The sequence below is a fragment of the Catharus ustulatus genome, chromosome Z, assembly GCF_009819885.2.
Source record: "Catharus ustulatus isolate bCatUst1 chromosome Z, bCatUst1.pri.v2, whole genome shotgun sequence".
Taxonomy (NCBI): Eukaryota; Metazoa; Chordata; class Aves; order Passeriformes; family Turdidae; genus Catharus; species Catharus ustulatus.
The window spans coordinates 51,159,833-51,182,680 of record NC_046262.2 but is presented as its reverse complement, the minus strand read 5'-3'; positions in this window follow the sequence as shown (position 1 = coordinate 51,182,680).

The window sequence follows — 22,848 nt, the reverse complement described above, 5'->3', positions numbered from 1 at the left end:
ATAAAATATATAAGAAAATATATATATATATATATATATATAAATTATATCTATAAATGAGATTAACTTTTAAAAAGAAATCTAAAAGGGGACGTCACAATGTCTGGGGTAAATATACTTTATTTTATTGGCTTTCCTCCTTTTGTGAAAAATGATGGCACTTCAAAAAAATCAAACCACTTAAAAGTTTATAATAATAAAATCTGTTTATCTACCCATGTTTTTTCTGAATTTGGAGATTTCTCCCTTGATACTTCAAGATGGGACAATCCATACTAAGCAAGGTTTCGGTGGCAGTAGTTAGCTGACCACCTGTCCATTTTTGACAAAATATGCTCTTAGTACTAAACAAGTATAAAAAATTGCAAATTAACATCTGTTAGTCCAGAAGTAATAATTAGGGACCACCAATTTGCCTTTCTTTCTTTTTTTTTTAATACTTCAATTCTTCTCTTGGCACTTCATTACCTTTTATTGGGAAGAAACAAATTTGATTTGCATTTGCCATTTTTTCAATTACTACCTTATCTGACTATAGGCACAAACATTTAAGCTCATCTCAGTACTTTGGAATGATGACTGTTTCCATATAGCTTTATTGGCAATGAAAGGTCCGAGCTTTAAACTAAATATTTTCTTAGCTTTATTTCCTCTATAGTTAAAAGAAATGAGATTCCCTTAATGACTGCAAGTTTTAAAACCTGGATTTCTAGAAGCCAGATTTGTTATATAACTCATGAGTCCTAATACCCAGCTTCTTTATTTCTCCTTTGTTGGCAAAGATGCCTTCTCTGCAGCATGCACTCCCCAGATTGTCCCTCCTGCTCTGTGCAGCAGCAAGATTTCCTCTGACCTCCCACCTTGACCTGTGGCCTCTCTAGCACTGTGACAATGAGTGATCACACAGGTTGTGATGTGTCCTTGCCCTGGGTCTGCTCCCAAAACAGTGGAGCAGCTGGCCTTGATGGCTCCAAGTGTTTCAGCACTTTTCTCTGGGGCAGTTTCAGCACTTAAAGCCCACCTCAGCACCTCCTTCCTTACTGACATGGTTTGTTAGATCTCCTTGTGTCTCTTTACTGTGTTTCTCCCAATAGCAACCTCACCAACCTGGTTGTGTGCATGCACAAAGAGCACTCCTGATAATGTGACCCACAGCACCAGAAAATAGGGAGAAATTTTGACCATTTGTGGGTTCTTCTCTTTTTCACACTAACGAAAAAAAGACTGGAGCAATTATATGTTGATTTGAACACTTGAATTAATTCACCAGCATAAACAAAGAGAAATCAGGAATGTATATTTCCCACTGTCTGCCTATGACAGGGTAATAAGATGGTTCCTCAGGAGCTGGGCTTCTGAGCAAAACAACAAATTCCAAACTCCAACCGCAGGAGCTGAGTACCATCTAGCTCTTAAGATCAATGTAACTTTTTGTAGTTTACACCGTGTTTTCAGATATTTCTTCTTGGAAGAGCTGTTTTTTTCCTGTTTTCTACTGAAAGTTATTACTCCTAAGACAACAACCAAAAGTCATTGATACGGTATGAAAAGAATGTGGATGAATCATACATAGTATGGCACAAGCTTAGTGAAGTTGATCTTGACCAAGCTATTTTTTATTTATGTAAGCTTTCCTGATGTCTTTTAGTCTTAGGTTATCTATATTCTTTTCTAAGGATATGAATTGTGCATATTTCTGTTTTTAAGAGTAATGCATTAACAGGATGATTGATGTTCTGAATTTCTGTCATGTAAGAGTATGGTAGGCTGCTCTGAGCTGGAAGTAGAAAAGACAAAAGGTTTTAAAGTTTACTACACTGCTTCTGTCTCAGATATAGCAGACCAGAAAGGCTTTAATAACCTCTAAATTATCAACTTGTCAATATAATAAAATAATTGTACTTTAGAGTTCCATATAAGAGTTGAAATTTTTTCTGAAATTTGACAGATATTGTTATTTCTTTCTGCTAGTTTTCAGTGAAATTATTTTAATAATATGATAGATAATTCCAGTTATACTTTTTTCTGTGATCATGATAAAATATGGAAAATTCTTAATTTTCTTGTACAATTGTCTATGGCATTTCTTTAATCATTCTTGAAAGGTGAATCATGGGTTATATTTTCTTGCATATTTTCTGATAGGTGAATCCTCTTCTTAATGCTCTCAGCAAGGTACTTAAGCAGATATTTCTCCATGCTCTGGATAATAGTGAGTGTTCCCAGTAACTCTCAACAGCCACTTTTTTGCATGGTGGCTAGTGCAGGCTCTGGAAGGACATCATATTGATCCTACCAACACATACTACTGATATTAAAAATTAACTCAATTTCCTGTGAAAAAGGAAAGATGAAGAAGGACAATAAGGCATGGTAAGGTGCAACCACCTTCTTTCCTCATTTATTTCTTTTTTTTCACTTCAAAACTGTTACCAATTTTCTAGCTCTACAAAGGCTAGTTATAGCTGTTGTAGCTAGGCTCTGCGGGATGAATGCATTATAGATAAAAACCCTTTTCTCGCATTATAGATAAAAACCCTTTTCTCACCCCTCAAATCCCATTTTCATCTGCTCACGTAGTATTCACCCACAGCTCATGAACAATGTGCTCCTATACTGAATGAAGAAGACTCAGATTCAGTGTGAGCCTAGCAAAATTACTTTTTCCTTGTGCAATTTTAAGGTACTGTGCTTTAGAAAGTGTGGGAGAGGCAACTATGTACGGTTTAAGAGAGCATGGTGAGAGAGAAAGGAAGGAAAAATTAACAAGTGTTTGCAGATGAGAAGTTAGAGAAATATGGGTGTAGATGAGAAGTTAGAGGAATATGAATTACTTACATGGAAGAAAAAAACCACGGAACTTAAAAGCTGCAGAGAGACAGTTTACTCCACCTAGCCTTAATTTAGTTGCTGCTCAATTTATTTTATAGTCCAGAGAAAAAGACTCATCTCATGTTTCACGGAGATGAAGATCTGGGCAGTTTAAAATATTTTTTTTTTTTTATCAGACTCAAAGTGTGTATTTTGGGTAATATTCTGCTTGTTGTGGTTCTGGTAGACTACAGGACAGTACATGCATGTTAATATCTATGAATTAGAATTAAATGAAATAACTTTCTAGCTTTACAGAATATTTTTTTAATTAAAACTTCAGATTTTGATCAGAAGTTTAATGCACATTCTAATGCATATTTTAAACACTGGTGGAATGAAGGCTTCACCAAAGTCACAGGATATGAATTTACCTTGTGCAATGCATGGAGGAAAAACTCGTATCGCTTTAAACTAAAAATTAAATTGTAATTTAAATAATATTGCTGTGTGGACCTAAAAACTGTTTTCAGTCAATAACAAAGCTCCATTTACAATAAAAGAACAAAGTAATATCTCCTCAATAGAAAGTACAGTAATTTCACGACCGTAAGGCGCACCGGACTATAAGGCGCACCCGCCGGGAGTTGGCAAAATTCGCAACTTTGTAGATCAGATAAGGCGCACCGGACTATAGGGTGCACTTTTTTTTTGCAGCGAGGCTCTGCTCCCAGCTCCCTCCGCGCGGTTGCTGGCCGAAGCCCCGCCTCAACCCGGCAGTCATTGGCCCCCGGGCCTGCCTGTACCCGGCAGGGGCGGTGCCACGGGGCCCCAGGCCCGCCTGCATCCGGCGGGGCCGGGCTATGGCCGCCGCCCCTCCGTGCTGCCTCTCCGGGGCCGGGCTATGGCCGCCGCCCCTCCGTGCTGCCTCTCCGGGGCCGGGCTATGGCCACCGCCCCTCCGTGCTGCCTCTCCGGGGCCGGGCTATGGCCGCCGCCCCTCCGTGCTGCCTGCACAGGGCCGGTGGGTGCCTGTGGAGGGGCGGCTCCGCCTCCACGGGGCCGGTGGGTGCCTGTGGAGGGGCGGCTCCGCCTCCACGGGGCCGGTGGGTGCCTGTGGAGGGGCGGTTCCGCCTCCACGGGGCCAGTGGGTGCCTGTGGAGGGGCAGCTCCGCCTGCACGGGGCCGGGGGGTGCCTCTGGACGGGCGGCTTCACCTGCACGGGGCCCGGGCGTGCCTCTGGAGGGATGGCTCCGCCTGCACAGGGCCCGGGGGGTGCCTCTGTACGGGCTGTCCCGCTTGCACGGGGCCGGGGGGTGCCTCTAGAGGGGCCGTCCCGCTTGCACGGGGCTGGGGGGTGCCTCTGGAGGGACGGCTCCGCCTGCACGGGGCCGGGGCGTGCCTGTGTAGGGGCGGTTCCGCCTGCACGGGGCCGGGGCTTGCCTGTGTAGGGGCGGCTCCGCCTGCACGGGGCCGGGGCGTGCCTGTGTAGGGGCGGCTCCGCCTGCACAGGGCCAGGGTGTGCCTCTGTAGGGGCGGCTCCGCCTGCACAGGGCCCAGGTGTGCCTCTGGAGGGACGGCTCCACCTCCACGGGGCCGGTGGGTGCCTGTGGAGGGGCGGTTCCGCCTCCACGGGGCTGGAGGGTGCCTGTGGAGGGGCGGCTCTGCCTCCACGAGGCCCGGGCGTGCCTCTGTAGGGGCCGTGCCGCCTCCACGGGGCCGGTGGGTGCCTGTGGAGGGGCGGCTCCGCCTCCACGGGGCCCGGGCGTGCCTCTGGAGGGGCGGTTCCGCCTGCACAGGGCTGGGGCATGCCCGCCCCTGCTCCGCCCCACCTCCACCTGGCAGCCATGGCCCTGCCGGCTCCCCCCGTGGCTCGCAGCTCGCACTTCCGGGTAGGCAATTTTTTTGAACTTTGTCCATCAGATAAGGCGCACCGGACTATAAGGCGCACTTCCGGGTTCCAGGGAAAATTTTAGTCAAAAGGGTGCGCCTTATAGTCGTGAAATTACTGTAATATAAATAAGTTCTTCTAGAAAGAGTCAGAAATATCACTGAATATAATACTTGCATATAAATAAAGAAAATATGTCCCTTGCACGCTGGAATTAAACTGACATATTCCTGAGTTTTATAACTATTAGTAAATAAAATGCTAAATTAATAAGGCATTTCATTTCATTGGCAGCTAGCTGTAATAATGTTAAGCTTCATGGATGAAAACCACATAGACAGCAGCACAAAATTTATTGTTATGTAGGATACTTATGTTTTGATTACCTGTTTTTCTCTATAGGCTTGATGTCTATTATTGCATTTTAAACATCTGTATGTCACGGAGATTTATTTGGAAGCTCTTACTGCTTTCACTCCTTTCAAAACAGTGACAGTTTAAGAGACCACTAGAAAATCCAATTAAACACTGCAGTGAATGGTTTACTTCTAAAAAGGTATTTGAACTACCATATACTCCTGTTGAATGCTCATAAAGAAACATACAGTCTTCAATTTTATGAGAGAAGGGAAGAAGGGAATTCTGTATAATTCACAGCATATATAACAAACGTATAACTCTGCATTAATTCCTAAAACAAATATTCTATTTCAGTGTGATTTTAATATTTATTTTAGCCCTTAATAGGCATTGTAAGTAATCGGAAAACTGCATTTTAAAATAATTATTATATTGTTTATAGAAATAACATTACAGTTAATATCAATGTGGTATCTATGAGCAAAACCTAAGATGCAACAGGAAAGATTTCCTGTTCATAAGATTTCCTCTTAAATCTGTAATTTCAGTTATGCATATAGAAAAAAAATGGATTTTTAATGTGATATTCTCATGCACCTACATGTCTTAGGATTTTTCATCAGTTTCACACTGCCACTTGACTGAGAAGCAGGGTCTAACAAGATCCATGGTTTTGCTGTTTAGTTCTCCAGGTTTTTCTGCAGTCACTAAAAGAAATGTCTACTAAACCAGAATCTGAAACCAGTATGAAGAAGAAAATAATAGAAATTAATTTGGCTAGCAAACTAAAAAAAACTGTTTTCTATTTTTATTAGTTTGAAATATTTAAATGGTATTACCATGACAATGCAGTCAGAAAAAATGGAAGAACTCTACCAAGAATACCAGCATAACTGGGAATATGAGAAGCGCAACCTGAAATTAGATAACCACAGATACTGTGAGTGCCCAGTCCATGAGGAATCCAGATAAGTAAGGATCGCACTGACATCTTTTTCTTTGGCAATAAGATGTGCTTCCTGAAGAAAAAGAGTACTTACCACAAAGAAGCCCCACAGAAAGTTTTGGTGGATTTCTAGAGCACTCTTTTTGTCTTTTGTGTGAGCAAAACAAATTCACCAGAGTCCATAAAAGGTTAAATGTGTAAGAGCCAGCAGCACCTTCTAGAATACCTCACTCAACCATTTCTTTTTTTGGAGAAGACTAAGGCAAACATGGCCAGTAGTTATAGTGAGAAATTCTCCAACACTAGATCACTGTCCCAAACATTTATCAGTATTGTCCTTTCATTGATTGTTTTTTTTCTGACCTGCCTAACTCAGTTGGGAGTGCCTATTTGTGACTTCAACAAGAACTTACCCAACAATGAAGAATGAAAACTTTTGAGGATTTACCATATTGATAAAGATGCTTACTTTCAGATGTATTTGAATGCACTCAAACTATGCCCAAAATACACTGTAAAAACTTCAGGAAATATGGTAGGGCTGTGACAGTGGAGACTTTTGGAAGTCCTTGCTTGCCTTGTGTTGCCCACGTGATGGTACTGCATGGGTGCCTGAGATGAGATGGTGGCCAAACTATGGATGGCTTTTCCACGCTATGGTGAGCTTCTGGACTTCTGTGAAAAGAAAACAGAGATTCAAATCCACCCTCTCTCTATCAGATACCATTCCTAGGCATGCAGAAGACTTTAGGCTTTCAGCCAAACAATGCATTCCAGTATAGATAAAAACAAAATGGGAGACTTCATCAGTGGTGAATGATGTTAAACCATCGGTGTTATAGAACGTCACTTCAGTATGACTGTAAAATTAATAGCAGCAAGTAGATTGTTGCTGCTTGTTTGTTACCTTTTATTGTCTAAAATCTGTGTTTATTTGGCCAAATAACCATTAAATTCAGAAATGGCTATAATATATCTAGCATAAGCCCCTCACATTTGAAATGAACTCCAGTATATGTATTAATCGGACCATAGGGTATAGGAAAGAAATGAGCAGCGTAATATAAAACTTTGCCTGGATGCCTTTTTTCTCCTGAGTGTAGCAGCAGCTTGTATTTCCCTTTTGGTCAAAATTGATAATTATATCAAATGGCTCCAAAATTTGTGGGAAAGCTGATCCTAAACAGAAAAGTTCCTCATGAGATTGCCTCAAGAGTTTATTATCACAGACAATAATCTGGATAGACACTGTAAGATTACTACATTAATTATCCAGCATTCTCCCAGTTGACAATTAGAGTTGAGTTTTTGGAGGTATTCTACTTCACAGAGTAGGGCTGACCAGAGCCAGCCCATAAGGAAATCTGCTCATTCTCGCTGGGGTCTGAGTAAGGTGTATGAGCAAGCTCTTCAGTCAGGTGCAGCTGTCTGATTAGTACCTGGTTTTGTTATTCATATTGTCAGAGGTGAGATAAGTAAGCAGAAGTGCAAGGGTAACCAAAACAAATTCAAGGGTCATGAGGTGATTAATCGAAGGATGAGGACCACAGATGGTGTATTCCTAGGTCCTTTCACCAGGAGGTAAAAATATTGAAAGGAATAGGTAGGCCAATCAGAACAAAAATGGAACAAGGATGGTGTTATGGGCAGAATTTTTGGATTTTGATCTTGAGATGATCTATAAAACTCCTGATGTAATGCACCGGGGGTGAAAAGGGGTTTTTGCACAGGAGTTAGAAGCTCTGATTGGCAGAGCTTTACATTAGATTGTCTGGGGGGACAGAGACAAAACCAGGCTCACCAGGGAAAAGCAATGGGATAGCATGGCAAAATTTGAGGTAGTGCATGCTAATGAGATCCTTCAGTTTGATCTATGAGGTGTACAATGAACTGCACTTGAAATGTTCCTAGCCCAACCTGGGCAGCATAAAGAACAAACAGGACAAACTCGAAGCTTTGGCCCAGTCCAGATAAATGACATTATTGACATAACCAAAACCTGGTGTAATGAGTTCTGCGACTGGTGTGGATGAGGGATGGTTGCATCTATTTATTAAAAATAAAATTAATTTATTTATTTTAAAAAATATTTATTTAAAGGCAGTGCTGAAATAACATCAGCTCATTATAAAATGAGAATGGTCACCTCATAAACAAGTGCATGGTCAAGGCAGAGATGTTTAATGCATTCTGTGCCTCTACCTTCAAGATGGATGATGGGCTCTGCAGGTCCCAGCACCCTGACCTGAAGGACCGTGGCTGTAGGAACAATAATCTCTCAGTCAACCCTGAACCTGAGTGGGATTTGCTGCTGTAGGTGTATGCCTATAAATCTATGGAGCCTGGTGGAATTCATCCAAGAATACTCAAAGAGCTGGCTGGTGTCATCACAAAGCATCTCTCAATGACTTTTGAAGGCTCACGGAAATCTGGAGAGCTCTCAGCCAATTGAAAGCTAGCAAATATTGTCCCAGCTTTCAAGAAATACAAAAGACATCACCATGGTGGCTACAGGCCTGTCATTCTTATTTTAGTGCCCATTAAGATTATGGAGAAGGATATTCTGGGAGTCACTGAAAATCACGTGAAAAACAACAAAGTCATTGGTCACAGCCAGAATGGCTTCATGAAGGGAAATTCCTTCTTGTCAAACCTGATTTACTGTTATTATAAGGTATCCCTCTCTATCAGTGGGTGTGCAAGGGAAGCCAATAGAATTAATCCCAGTGTTCTTCAACATCTCATAAACAACTTGGACCCAGGACTTGAAGGGATATGTAGTAAATTTGTTGATGACACTAAATTGGAGGATTTGCTGACTCACTCAAAGGCACTGAGGCCCTTCAGTGAGATCTTGACTAATGATTTTCAAATCATTACTCACCAACTACTTGAAGTTTAAGAAGGACAAGTGACATATTCTGACTCTGGAATAGAGTAACCCTGGATGTACTGACAGACTGGGGAGTGAGATGCTGGAAAGCAGTCCTGTGGAAGGGGACCTAGGGGTCCTGGTTGATGGCAAGGTGACCATGAGCCAGCAGTGCCCTGGCAGCCAGGAGAGCCAAGAGTGTCCTGTGGGACATCAGGGACAGCATCACAGCCAGACAAGGGAGGGGATTGTCCTGGTCTGTTCTGCTCTGGGGAAACCTCAGCTCCAGTGCTGGGGGCAGGTCTGGGTGCGACAACACAAAAAAGACATTGAACTGTTAGAGAGTGCCCAAAGCAGGGCCATGAGGATGGTGAAGGGTTTGAGGGGAAACCATGTGAGGAGTGGTTGAGGGCACTTGGTCTGTTCAGCCTGGAGAAAATGACACTGAAGGGAGACCTTGTCGTAGCCCACCGCTTCCAGTAGACCAACTGATCTTTTCTCTTTGGTGACTAGTGACAGTATCCAAGGAAATGGCATGTGTTTGTGTCACAGGAGGTGCAGTTTTGATATTAGGAAAGGTTTTTCACCCAGGGCTGGTTGAGCACTGAAGCAGGCTTTCTTTGGAGGAGGGTCGTGGTCACAGTTCCAAGCCTCCAGAGTTCAAGAAGCCTTCACACCACACTCTGAGGCACATGGTCTTAGGGCTGTGTTGTTGGAGGCCAGGAGCTGGACTTTAATGATCCTTGTGGGTCCCTTTAAACTCAGGATATTCTATGATTCACTATCATTTTACTTGTCCTAAAGGAAAAAAAAGGTTTAGATATGAAAAACTCACATGAAACAAGTAAAATAGAAAGGATGTTTGAATGACATAATATTTTTATTCCCTCGGGGTCTCACTTCATTCCCCCAGTCTGATGATGACTAATATAGCTGGAGAAGGAAGGTTATTACTGGATAATGAAAGCTGTTTATTGTGTCTTCTGCTATTAGGATGAGCTATTTTCCCCAGTATATTATTCAGGATATCTCAGGGATAGCGTTTCTATAGCATATTTTGCTTGTTTCTGCTTCTTTCTTCATTTTTTCACGGTAAGAGAAAAAATGCCATCCATGATCAAAAGAAGCAATTTAAAGGTAGAAAGTTTTCGTAAAGTTCGTAGACTCTTAATATATTCTGTGAGTTTCTGTAACCACTGGGACTGATGGACTTTGCCGATTGCAAGCAGGCTATGTCCATAATGATTTGATTCAGGTGTGACCAATGGCAAGGAGCTTTAAAAATATGTGTATTATGGACAAAAATGCACAAGAGAAACAGTCTACATATGTGCCTTAAGGATGAAGAGAAGGAGATTTCATTTAGCAGGCTTGAACTCTATAATAATTCAGGACAGGTTTTTAGGAAGCCACAGGTAAATTGCACATTGCTTCTCCCAATGCAATAAAGTGTTTTTTCCATCTCCATTCCCAGCCTTGGCCTTGCCATGGTGCACAGGAAAAAGGGTTTTTATTTAATTGATATAATTTCAAGCATAATATGAAATATACCCTTCACTGTTAGAAGGGCAAAATAAAAGGTTTCAATACTTCTGCAAATAAAATGTTATTTTTATGTGAGAAGTTTTTTGCATGTATCACTTTTGCCTTTTCTCATAGAAAACACTCCACTGAAAATTCTATCTTGTCAATGATATTCGGAAATTTGGCATGACACAGAAACTTTTTAACTTTTATATCCCTAATGTTTTTAAGGGGTTGTTCCTGATGGAATTTATTACATGCTGGAAAAATTAATAAGATCTCACCAGACGCAACTACTTCAACTTATTATTTTATTTTTAAGTTCCTCCACATCACTTGTTTTCATAAGAATATCTTTTGATCCTGAAGGAATTATATAATTCATCTTTTTTCATTTGTAAGTCTCATCTTATGCATATTTTGTCTCTCTTTTGTGGTGAACAGGGATTAATTATACTTCAGATCAAATTCTACCATCCACAGTGCAGGAATGCTGAAGTTTGTCCAGGAGCAGTGTTTATGAGAATGGTCAGCACAGGTAGATGGAAGAAGTGATAGGCACAACAGCACAAAGTAGCAAGAAGCCATCAGGTTAAAGGTGCTAAAACACAGAGGGTAAAAAATTAAAGTTTTATGGTTTAAAAGGTACACCTTACACCATAAGTAAAATGAGATAATTTGTCTGAGGTGAGAAATGAGGGATGACAATTAGAAAATTGCATTCAGTGTATTGCAATATATACGACCCAAAGTTCTTCTGAAAACTTTGCTGTAATATTGCTAGCCTGATCTACCTGCCTCAAGTTTGTCCTCAGTTTTGAGCCTTTTTACGAAAAAACTCCAAAAATTCAAGTTTTTATATGTATATATATACATAAATTTCTATGGAAAGCATGTTTCCAGACAGATTTACCCTGTTAGCAAAATAATAAAACAAAGCATCATGGGTGTGCAAATACCCAGCTTGTAGGTAGCTTTTAAGTGCTAAGTTTATTATGCTCTTATTGCTTTTGACACTGGTTTTTAGTTGATTTATGTGCTTCATGTATTAGGCAGTTACAAAGCTTATGCTTTTGAGCTGAAAGAAAAGATAAATTGCATAGGATGAATAAAAAGACTCAGGGTCTGCAGGGTCTTTCATTCCATAGTAGTAACAAAACATAAAAGAATATAAAAAAGAGAAGTATTGCTTGCTACTGCTCTCCACTGATAAAACAAAAATTGGAAAGATGTTGTCTACTTAGAAGCATTTAAGAAAATAAATCCAGGTGAGAGTCATGTTTTCCACTCTAGTTGTTTCAGAATCTACTCTCAGCTTTCTGTTCATACTTATTTCTCTAAGTAAATTGTCACTGTATAAAGGAACATCTCCTTTGATTTATGTCACCCATAAATTCATTTTTTTCCCTTGAACCCTTGAAGATGGAATCTATCCTTCATGGTTTTGCAGTCTCACAACTGTTGTCATAAATATCTCAGTACTAGCAAAACTGATAATTTTTAAGAAGAGTTTCAAAAAATTCTGTTCCACAGGCTTTCCTAGTACTAACTGTTTTAAGAAGTTCCTGAATGAATCTGGTAGCATGGAGTGTTATAACAAACTCCTCATTTTTTTATTTCAGTTTAATAAAGAGCTGTGTTATTTGAAATAACAGTATGAATATGGAAGGCAATGGAGAGATGACAAAAGTGGCACTGTATGAGTTAGCTGTGTTAAGTCAGGGCACAGGAAGCAAATTTCAAGTAGAAAGGATTTATCTTTTTTTTGAGGAAAATAATTTCAAATCGTTTCAAACTAAATTAGACTTTCAATGTATATATTTAATTGAGACTTATTTTACTTTTTCAATAGAAATGTAAATATTAGGCAAATTATAACAAAATTTATACATTTATAATTTATATTTATAAATATAAAATTTATATATTATGACAAAATTCAAGTCCTCTGAGAAATAAAAGGGTTCTGGATTTTCCATGAATTCTTTGATATTTTTTCCTATCAAAAATGTTTAATAAAAACAATATGTCTGTATCATAACATCACTGAATGAGCATCTCTAGGAAGTTCACCTAATTTTGATTTATCCCACTTTAATGCTTGAAAAATCAATAGATACACTGAAATCACTACCGCATGATAAAACTTCACCCCTTTTGTTAAGAACAGATGATTTCTGACAGAATTTTATGACTACTTTTTGCATGCTTGAGTAGTTTGCTCTTAGTACTATAAACCATAGTTATTGTACACTGTGCCATTGTACTGTAACTGCTGAAGTGTCGTAGTAGCTAAAAGTTCGACTGGAGAAATAGACTGCCACAGCATAGAAAAACAAACAGAAAAATTATTGTGTTAACATCATATCATTCGACCAAAATTTTTGCAAAGAATAACGAAATGTGAAGTTTGCATCAACATTCTTGGCAGGCAAATGCCATTCAGGGTAATCTCAAGAAACTGGATAAATGGGCCACTATTCTTCATTCTGATTCTTTGCTACTTTTGTCAGAGATGTTGTACGTGGCAGAACGAGGGTCACCAGTCCTAAGGTGAGATAATAACATTGACTGGTCCCGAGTGGAGACCCCCGTCCAAGGCGGATAAACACTGAACAACCTAGTCTAACTTCAAGATTGATTTTCAGCACAGTTCTGGACTAATTGGCCAAGGATATATTATGCTATGATTGAGCTTCTCAACTCCCAGCAAACTTCTGCTTCTATTGCAGCAAAAACTTTGAGGATGGTTTAAAGAACAAGGTGGCTGCTTTTGATTCTGGGAAAGTGCTTACCAAACCTGTGGAATGTACAGTGAAAGGGGAGATATATTTGAGATGACTGCTACACACCCACAAAGATGTCAGGAAGATGTGTCAGTATTTTAATATGGAAACTCAGAATATATCATGCTGTTTTACTGAGTTTTATAATTGTCTAAATTACTGTCTATTGTTCTTATAGAAGAGTGTTAATAGAGAACCAATATATGAGAACTCAGAGATGATGTTGAATAGCACTGATATGTCTTTCACATGAATTAAACTTTCTGTTGTGGTCTAGTTATAAATTTTATTAAATAAAATTTACAGCTTGGTGGATTTTTAAGAAGTGCTCAATTTTTTTGTTCCTGGCTCTAATTCAAAGGTAGACCTCAAATCAAACATCTAACAAATCTTCAATCTCAAGTTCAGGAAGACTGAGAAGATTTTTTTTTTTTTACTTTAATGACCTCTGTGAATTCATGATTGTGGTGGGCTGGCCCTGGCTGGATGCCAGGTGCCCACCAAACCGACTACCACTGCCCTCCTCAGCTAGGCATGGGACAGAAAATACAACAAAAAGCTTGTGGGTTGAGATTGGGAAGGGAGCGATCCCTCACTCATTACCATCATGGGCCGACTCATCCTGGGGAATTTAGTTTAGTGCTACCAGGACCTTGTCATGCAAACTCCGTATACAAGGAAAGACAGAAGTCTGCAAAGACATTTTAAATGAAATGTGATAAATTCTGTGACCAAAAAGTTTTGCTCACCTTTACACTTTATACTTTCAAAGATTTTCATAATTATTCACCGAATTGTTAGAACACTTCTGATTAACCAATTCTGCAAGAGAAAATATTTGAACATATATAGTTCTGATACATTACTATGATTTTTTTGTGTGTCTGTGTATGCATACTTCTGTTTAACATGTATAAAGTAACATCATTAAGAGTTTTCATTTCAGTATCCTAGTGATGAATGAAATAATTAAATAGAGTGGCAGAACCTGCAAGTATATTTTTCTTTTTAATCTCTGTGAAAAAAAATAATAGAAGTGCATAATTTCTTTATTCTTCAGACCACTTTTAATGAATTTATGGAAATTAATGTATTGCATATAATGTTAAAATGGAATCTTGTCAGTTAATAATTTCAACTGGTGACATACATCTTCTAGTGAATTATCTGTGAACAGAAATTATTCACTTACTGCAAACAAGATTTCTACAAAAAGGATTAAATTACCATAGTTGAAATTATTTTCTTATGAGCTAATGATTACATTCAGAATTATTTTTCAACTCAAAATGGAGCATAATATGGCAATTTTAATGTAGCAATTTCAATAAAACTAATGAAGGTAATGTCTGGGTTTTGATCATCAGAAAAATTATACACAGCTATATTGAGTTCTAGAGGGATTTCATTCCTGTCACAAAATCGTTCATCAGAAATATCACTTGCTTCTTATGATCATGTGCTATTATTTATGCTTATTTTAAAAAGGGTAAGGAGAGGGCATAGGAGACAAGGAGATGTCTTGGGAGCTCATTCAAGCATCTTAAATGAAGCAACAATGAGCCTATGTCATTTTGTCTGTACAAGCCTAAAATATTCCTTATTACCTTGTTATGGAAGTTAACTATCACTTTAGACTCCAGCCTATTTCATTTTCCTCAAATACTTCTTACTTTTATATCATATGCTTTAAACAGCTTGCAGTTTTTGAATTATTTCAGACTGTGTTAATACGATATCTACATTAAAGCCCTCATCCTTAAAACTGTAGCTTGTTTTAGATTTCCTAACATGAAGAACAGATTATGTTTACAGTAATTTCATGAATACAAGCCGCACCATTTTGAGCAAAATTTTTCTCCCATACCGGAAATGCGGCTAATATTCAGGTGTGGCAAATATGTGAATAATTTTCTGACATTTTCAACTCCGGGAGTGCAAACCAAGTCAGTGCAAACTGCAAAGTTGAGCTCCTGCCAGTAAACCCTGCATTTACACGGTTGTTACAAATTGTTACTCTGTTGCGCGGTGGGTGGAGCTGCTCTGTGCAGGCAGCACAGGGGGTGGGGAAGGCAGGGCAGCTCCCTCCTGCTGGCCCCACAGCTCAGAGGAGGCAGGGGCTCTCTCCTGCTGGCCCCACGGCCCGGGGGAAGCAGGGGCAGCTCTCTCCTGCTGGCCCCGAGGCTCGGGGGAAGGCGGGGCAGCTCTCTCCTGCTGGCCCCATGGCTCAGGGGAAGGTGGGCAGCTCTCTCCTGCTGGCCCCGAGGCTCAGGGGAAGGCGGGGTAGCTCTCTCCTACTGGCCCCACCGCTCGGGGGAAGGCAGGCACCTCTCTCCTGCTTGACCCCGCGGCTCGGGGGAAGGCGGGCAGCTCTCTCCCACTAGCCCCGCGGCTCGGAGGAGGCAGGGGCTCTCTTCTGCTTGGCCCCGCGGCTCGGGGGAAGGCAGGGCAGCTCTCTCCTGCTTGGCCCCGCAGCTCGGGGGGCTCCCGTCCCCGCGTGCTGCCACCGCAGGAGCAGGCAGGCTACATCCCCGGCTCCCATGGCCTCCGCAGGTGCCGGCGAGCTCGGTGCCCCCCCAGCCGCTGTGGGGCAGCGCCAGGCCGGGGTGACCGAGCCCAGCGGTGGCAGCGGCCGGCCCCAAGCGGCCCCGCCGAGCGGCAGCGCCGAGCTGGGCCACCCAGCCCTGTTGGCAGCCCCGAGCCCTCATGGCCCGAGCCGAGTCAGTAAACCCCGCCCTGGTGCGATTCTGTTACTATTTGGCAACTTTGTTGCACGCGGGTCCTCGCTGCGAACACAGAGCGGCTTATACTCGGGTGCGGCTTATTTATGGACAAAATACAAAATGTTTGCCAACACCCAGTGATGCGGCTTATACTCAGTGCGGCTTGTATTCGTGAATTTACTGTATTTTTTACTAGCTCAGGTTCTTTCAAAGAGCCCAGACTTCTGTGCTATTGTTCATTGTTTAAAAAGAGATAACAATATCCCTAATACATTAATTATTCAGAATAATCCATTAATTTCTCTTATAAAATAGCTTTGGTCTGTAGATCAGTGAAATTGCAAGTATTATAATAATATAGAATTGGAAATAGAATTTTTATATACGGCAGGCAACTGCAACCTAATTAATATATCAAGAAAAAGTAAATTGCAAATGTTATATGCATACATATAAAATAATAAATACATTATACTTATTATTTACAATGTGTTATTTATGCAAATCACCTACTGAAATACTAGCAATATTTAGCCTTTCTTTATAGATTTTACCAGTGTAAAAAAAAATTTACTACCTGCATTTTCAGTCAAACAGTAAACACAGGAATATTTGATATGTGATCCAAAAAAGTTCAAAGGCTTGATCCTTGAGCTCCTAACTGCACTAACTCAATATTTATAACAATAGAGTCACCAAGGCTGGATCAGACTTCCAGCTCACCAAATCTGGAACTGTAAACCGGGCACCATGTCCCCTTCTAAACCATGTCAAGTGTCACATCTACATGTTTTTTGAGCATTTCCGGGAATGGTAACTCCAACACTTCCATGGGAGGTACGTTCCAATATTCTACAATGCTTCAGTCAAGCAACATTTCCTGATATGCCATCTAAATTTCTGCTGGCACAACTTGAGGCCACTGCTTGCCAGTTTCCTTCCCATCACTTGGACCTCCCCAGCTATGCAAGACTGCTGGTAAATGATTGAAAGTGGCTTGACAAGCTCTACCACTGTCTCCCTAGTACTCTTGGGTAGATGCCACCCAGCCACATGGACTTGTGGGGGTTTAAGTGGCATAGCTGATCATTCCCTCATGATTATGGAGGTTTCATTTGCTCCCCATCTCTGTCTTTCAGCTCAGGAGGCTGGGTACCCTGATGACAACTGGTCTTATTGTTAAAGACTGGTGCACAGAAGGAATTAAGTATCTCAGTCTTTTTCTCATCCTTTTTCTCCATGTTTCTGCCATATCCAGCAAAAGGCAAAGATTCTCCTTGGCCATCCCTTGATTTACTGATGATGTATTTGCAGGAATACTTTAATTGTCTTTCATATGCATGCTCAGATTAAGTTACAAATGGACTTTGGACCTTCTAATTTTCTTTTAGTAATTCCACAACACCCTTCTAGTCATCCTTAGATGACTGCTGTTTTTGTCTTTTTCATCTGTCCCTTTTACTTCTTTTATCTTAAGTGAAAGAATTCTTAATCTGAATAAAATATTAGATGCTCTTGAAACATTACCAGATGTTGTCCTTCAATTCATATCAAAACTCCTAGGAATATTTAAACTAATTCTTTTAATATCTAAAGCTTTTTTCATTTAAAAAAATATACAATGGAATAAAAGTTAATGATAAAGTATGACATATTAAAAGATAGAGTAGATAAGAATATTCTTAACTTGGGGAAAACTGCAATGCATAGGTATTCTAATTTTTCTTAATAATTTCATTCTAAGATGATTTATATGTTCTGAACTTTACTACTGAAGTGCATTACAGTCTAAAATCTGTTACTAAACAGATCTCTTTTCTGCCTGCCTGTGGATCACCTCTCATTAAACAGGTCTTGTTTGGAACCTTGAGCCTGTTTTTGTAAACACATTGTTAAAATGTGTTACACAAGAAAAGTTTCCAGTTGTAACTGATTAAGAGATGAAGTTAATAATTGCTTTTCAATGAGGGTAATGAATCAAGTTATTAGAATGTATACGTTAATACTAATGATAACTTCTCCTCTTAGTCCCTACCAAGACTAATGCTTGGCTAAGAGAAATCTGACCTCATCCATCCAGTATTTACCTCTGAAGTCAATAAATCATAATGTCTTTCTGTGAAGAAGTCAATACCTGCTTATTGTGAGCATGATGAATACTTATACGTAAATTTATCTAAGAATACATTGACAAATACATGAAGAATTATGAGAAATGTAGTTTGACTCATAAGCCAATATTCTTAACTTGTAACAAGACCTGATTGGTTGCTATTTTTTAGACCTTTTACCTATTTTTTGGTTACTGATTTATTCACAAACACTTTTTATATTTCTCTATATCATATATGTTTATTGTTCATATGATTTTGTTTAAAATAATTTTAATCTATTCTGAACACTGAATGTTTAAAAATTCAATACAAAATATGATTATTGCATGCAAGTGCTTGAACAGAAAAAAATATTATTTTTTTCTTCTATGACAGGATCAAATCATGCTATCTACAGATAGATATAAATCACTGTGACTCTAACGCCAATAGGCCTTGTACTTTTGCAGAGTAACCTGGTCAGAACCCACCTGTCTTACACCCAAGTCACAATATGTCATCTGAGACTCTTTCCCCTCTCAGATTTTTTTCAATCCTTTCACAACACAAAACCAGGATATTTTTTTTAAAAATTGTGTAAATGGTGGATATATACCACCAAAAGAAGATTACATGGTATTTACTTAGTCTCAACATTTTTATAGTATTTTTTCTTCCTTTACCACTATAAAAAAATTCAAAGTTAATCCTTTTGCAGAGTATTTATCTGTTGGTAGGCACTTGGTGAAGAAGATTACATTTTAAGTCTTTAAGTTTCATGAGTCCAATGCTGCATGCTTAAAAACCGTATCTTTGATATTTAATGGTGTCATTTAACACTTGAATGGGCCATAGCCAGGAATAAAATTTACTTCTGTTTGACTAACAGGTTTGATTTTGTCAGGAGTGTGACCAGATAAATAAAAGGTGATTAAAATTAATGAAGCTGTGAAAACCTTGAAAGTCTCAGATAAACAGAGAATTTTTAAGCCTGGTGAGTTTTCAAGAGAGCTTAATGAAATTCTTACCAAATTCCCCACCCTTGTACATACTTAAAAGACCAGAGTTCCATTTCCATCATACTTTTTCTGCACTGAAGACAACAATCTATTTCCCTGTCAGCTTTTACACTAAAATGAAACAATTGATTCCCTGGTACTGTCAGCTTGCAAGCATGAGTTTCATCCTGGAAAGTCAGCATGCCAGCCAAACAGCCAAGCAGCTGGTGAGCTCTTCCAGCAAAACAGTCTTGAAAGAGTGCAAGATGGGTGAGTGAGAGATGGAAGATGAGTCTTTCAATGATTCACTACTCTTTTATTTCTGTGGATAGTATTTGGTCATTACTGACCTCTACACATTTACACTGAGCATGCTGTTAATATTGATATTAAATTAATCAATATTAATTCATAATGCTAATTAATATTAATATTATATTGAACAGTTGTGCTATTTTTGTACAGACAGCTTAATAAAATCTTGAGCTGCACAAAGTCCTTTTTGTTTATGTTATTGCTACTTTAGCATGATAAAACTTCACTTGTGAAGTTTGAGCTCTCACCTGTGCAGGACTCTAGTGTCTTATTATGGTTTGGAAATACAAAAACTATAGGGAGGAAGTCCTGAGGAGTAGTATCTTTTACTCCCCAAACAATTCAGTTAATCACAAAGGCCAAAATTAACTCCATAAAGTACATAAAGGGATTCTCTTTCCCATCCGCTTGTTCTTGTGAGCCAGGTTGCCAGCTTTGGTCCTGGAGAGCTTCCAGAGATTAGGCTACTTTATACTATCTATCTTGAGCTTCATATTCCCTGGTGAATATTTTGCTCTCATCTGCATATTCAGAAATTAAAAATCTAAAACTTACCCTTCCCCAAAGTATTCAGGTGAATAAAAGAATTCATTTTGAGTGGTAATAAAGTCCAGTAACAATGACCAATGAAAATGGGACCTTGCTGGCCATTTTAATTTCATGAAGGACCCAATGAAGGATTGATATTTTGTAGTAATTTCTAAGAATGTAATGCAAGAAATATGATGACTTATTCTGTATAGCAGTAAACAAACTACACTCATCCTACAAAAACTACAAAACAATCTACCAGAAGTAATTATTTAAAGTCCTTTTAAAAGTTGATGGACTGTGATTGCCATGAAGATTTCTCTTCTGCTTTACAGCAGTGACAGGACTTGGTTGGACTTAAAAGCATAGCTCATGTTTTCTGGGTGAAGCAAATTACTTGATGCTAGAAAATCACCTAGATGGACCTTTACACATAAATTGCCTGGGAGTAAATGAAAAATTCACAGGCTGAAGTCTGATAACAAACTTAAGAGCCATGTGGCATCATCAAAACATGTCATGCTAGGATGAGTTTGGCATACTTAGTTACTTTCACTCTATGCATACAGCAGAGTTTAACCATATATATAAAAAGCATGGTTTGTGTTCTTCCTTGCTAACTCTGACTAACTGAATTAATAAGATCCAGCATAATATCACTCTTTTTTTCTTAGAAAGAAAAGCATGGATTCAGACACTAGGATATGAGCTACATCAAAAAGGAAATGTTTCAATAGTGAAAGGGTTTTGGTAAAATTTAGATCTGCAGTCCTGAACTTCAAGTCTTAACCAAGAAGAAAATAGGTTTGATTTTCACCTGATCATTACTGCTGCAGCACGCAGAAAAATAAAGCCCAGATCTGAAGATCTATGTGCAATAATTTTAAAATTATTTTATTTAGTTTCAATTTGGGTTGTTGTGACTCATGCCCTATTTAATCTAATTAACATGGAAATTAAGACTAAGACTAGACCAAATAATCTCCCATCAACAAACGTACAGTAATTTCATGAACACAAGCTGCACTGAGTATAAGCCACATCTCTGGGCGTAGGCAAATATTTCGTTCTTTGTCCATAAATAAGCCACACCCGAGTATAAGCCGTTCTGTCGTTTGCAGTGAGGACCCGCGTGCAACAAAGTTGCCAAATAGTAACAGAACCGTAGCAGGGCGGGGTTTACTGGCTCAGCTCGGGCTGTGCAGGCTTGGCCCACTCGGGGCTGCCGACGGGGCTAGGTGGCCCAGCCCGACGGGGCTGCTCGGGGCCAGCCGCCGCTGTCACTGGGCTCGGTCACCATGGCCCGGCGCTGCCCTGTGGTGGCAGGTAGGGACGGAGACCCCCCCCGCTCCCACGGCGGCAGTGGTGGGCGGGGATGGAGCACCCCACCTCCTCCCTGAGCCGCAGCAATAGCGGCACAGGGCCCCCGCCACCTCCCAGAGCCGCGGCAAAGGCGGCACAGGGCCCCCCCCGTCTCTCCCCATTTACCGTGACTATGTTTTTCAAGAATAAGGAGTTTATATGATGAAATTAACAGGGTAGATAATACTAATTGACTTGGTAGGCTAGGTAGAACTAGATTAAACTAGATTGAACAATTTTTGTTTGGTAAGGCCATTCTCATGTTTATCTTCACTACAAAGAAATGTGTATGCATGCTTAAGCATTAAAATCATCCTCTCAGATAGGCATAAGATCATTTAACTAGAAGGGACTTTGATATTTTTTCACATGTAGTAATACTAAGGATTTTAAAAGTAATAAAATGTCAGAATCTTGAAATTACGTTTCTCCTAATGAGCATGGATTCATGAGACATTATTACAATACATGTGACAATTAGAGAAAGGGTATTTCATTCTCTTGAAAGATCATATGTGAGACATCATTGGAGAAGGAGATTAAATTGATTGCATTGATTGAAATGCAGCACAGGCATTTCTTCCTACCTCCATCTTTTCAACAACAATAATAAAATAAATCTTACCAGTTGTCAGTGAATAAAGGCATTCATTCTTCAGTGACTGATCATTGACAAAGGTCTTTGAGGGAATTTTTCTGCAAAACACTCACTTCATGTGGTTTTTCTACAATGGCCATTTATTTTTCACTTGACAAATTAAAATTTTCAATAAACTCATTATTCTCATTTTGTCTCTATTTCAAGTCAGTGTTTGTTTGGTTTCATTCTTGAAAAGTTAGAAGTGTGCCCTGGCATTAAAAAAAAAAAAAAAAAAAAAAAAAAAAAGCGGATTAATTCAAATAGATTGTCAATATTTGATTGAGAACAGTAACAAGGAGTAAAACAGTGACAGAAGAGGTGACAGAAGAGTGTACCCAGCAGGTAGTTCACAGGTAAGGGTGAAACCCCAACCATGTCCTCCAGAACTCAGGCACAGCAGGATGCTCTCTCTGACTCTGTGTCAGAGCATCCTATTGTGCCTGACTGCTGCAGGGACATATGGTGTCTGAATCCCTCATCTTTACAGTGCCATATCTCACTCTTAATACTGTCTTGTGTAGGAAGAATACAGAACAGGGCACTGCCAGGAAGCCCCTGTAATCTGCCGACCTGGAGAGCTCATCCTTAGAACAACAAAAGCTTGAACACATAGACAGTTAGGAGTGTTAGAATTTATAATGTAGTGACTTAAACATTAATGGGTTAAAAGAACTGATGTGTGAAAGCTGTTATTTTTTAAGTGTCAGGGCAGATGCAGCACAAATTTATGCTTGCTACCCTGATGTGAAAACAATCAGAAAATGAACTGCAGAACAGGATTGCTTTTTAGATTCAATTAAAACATGGGTATATGTGTCTGTATGCATTTTTCTCAATTACTTCTACTTTCCTCTTTGGGCAATTCTAGCTGCATTGCACTTAGGGAAAAAAGAAAAAAAGAGGTAGCATATTAAATTCAGGTAAATGTCCTTCTCACTAGTAAATGTTGGAAGAACAGTTCCTGAATATTAACATGGAAGACAATTAATATTATTTT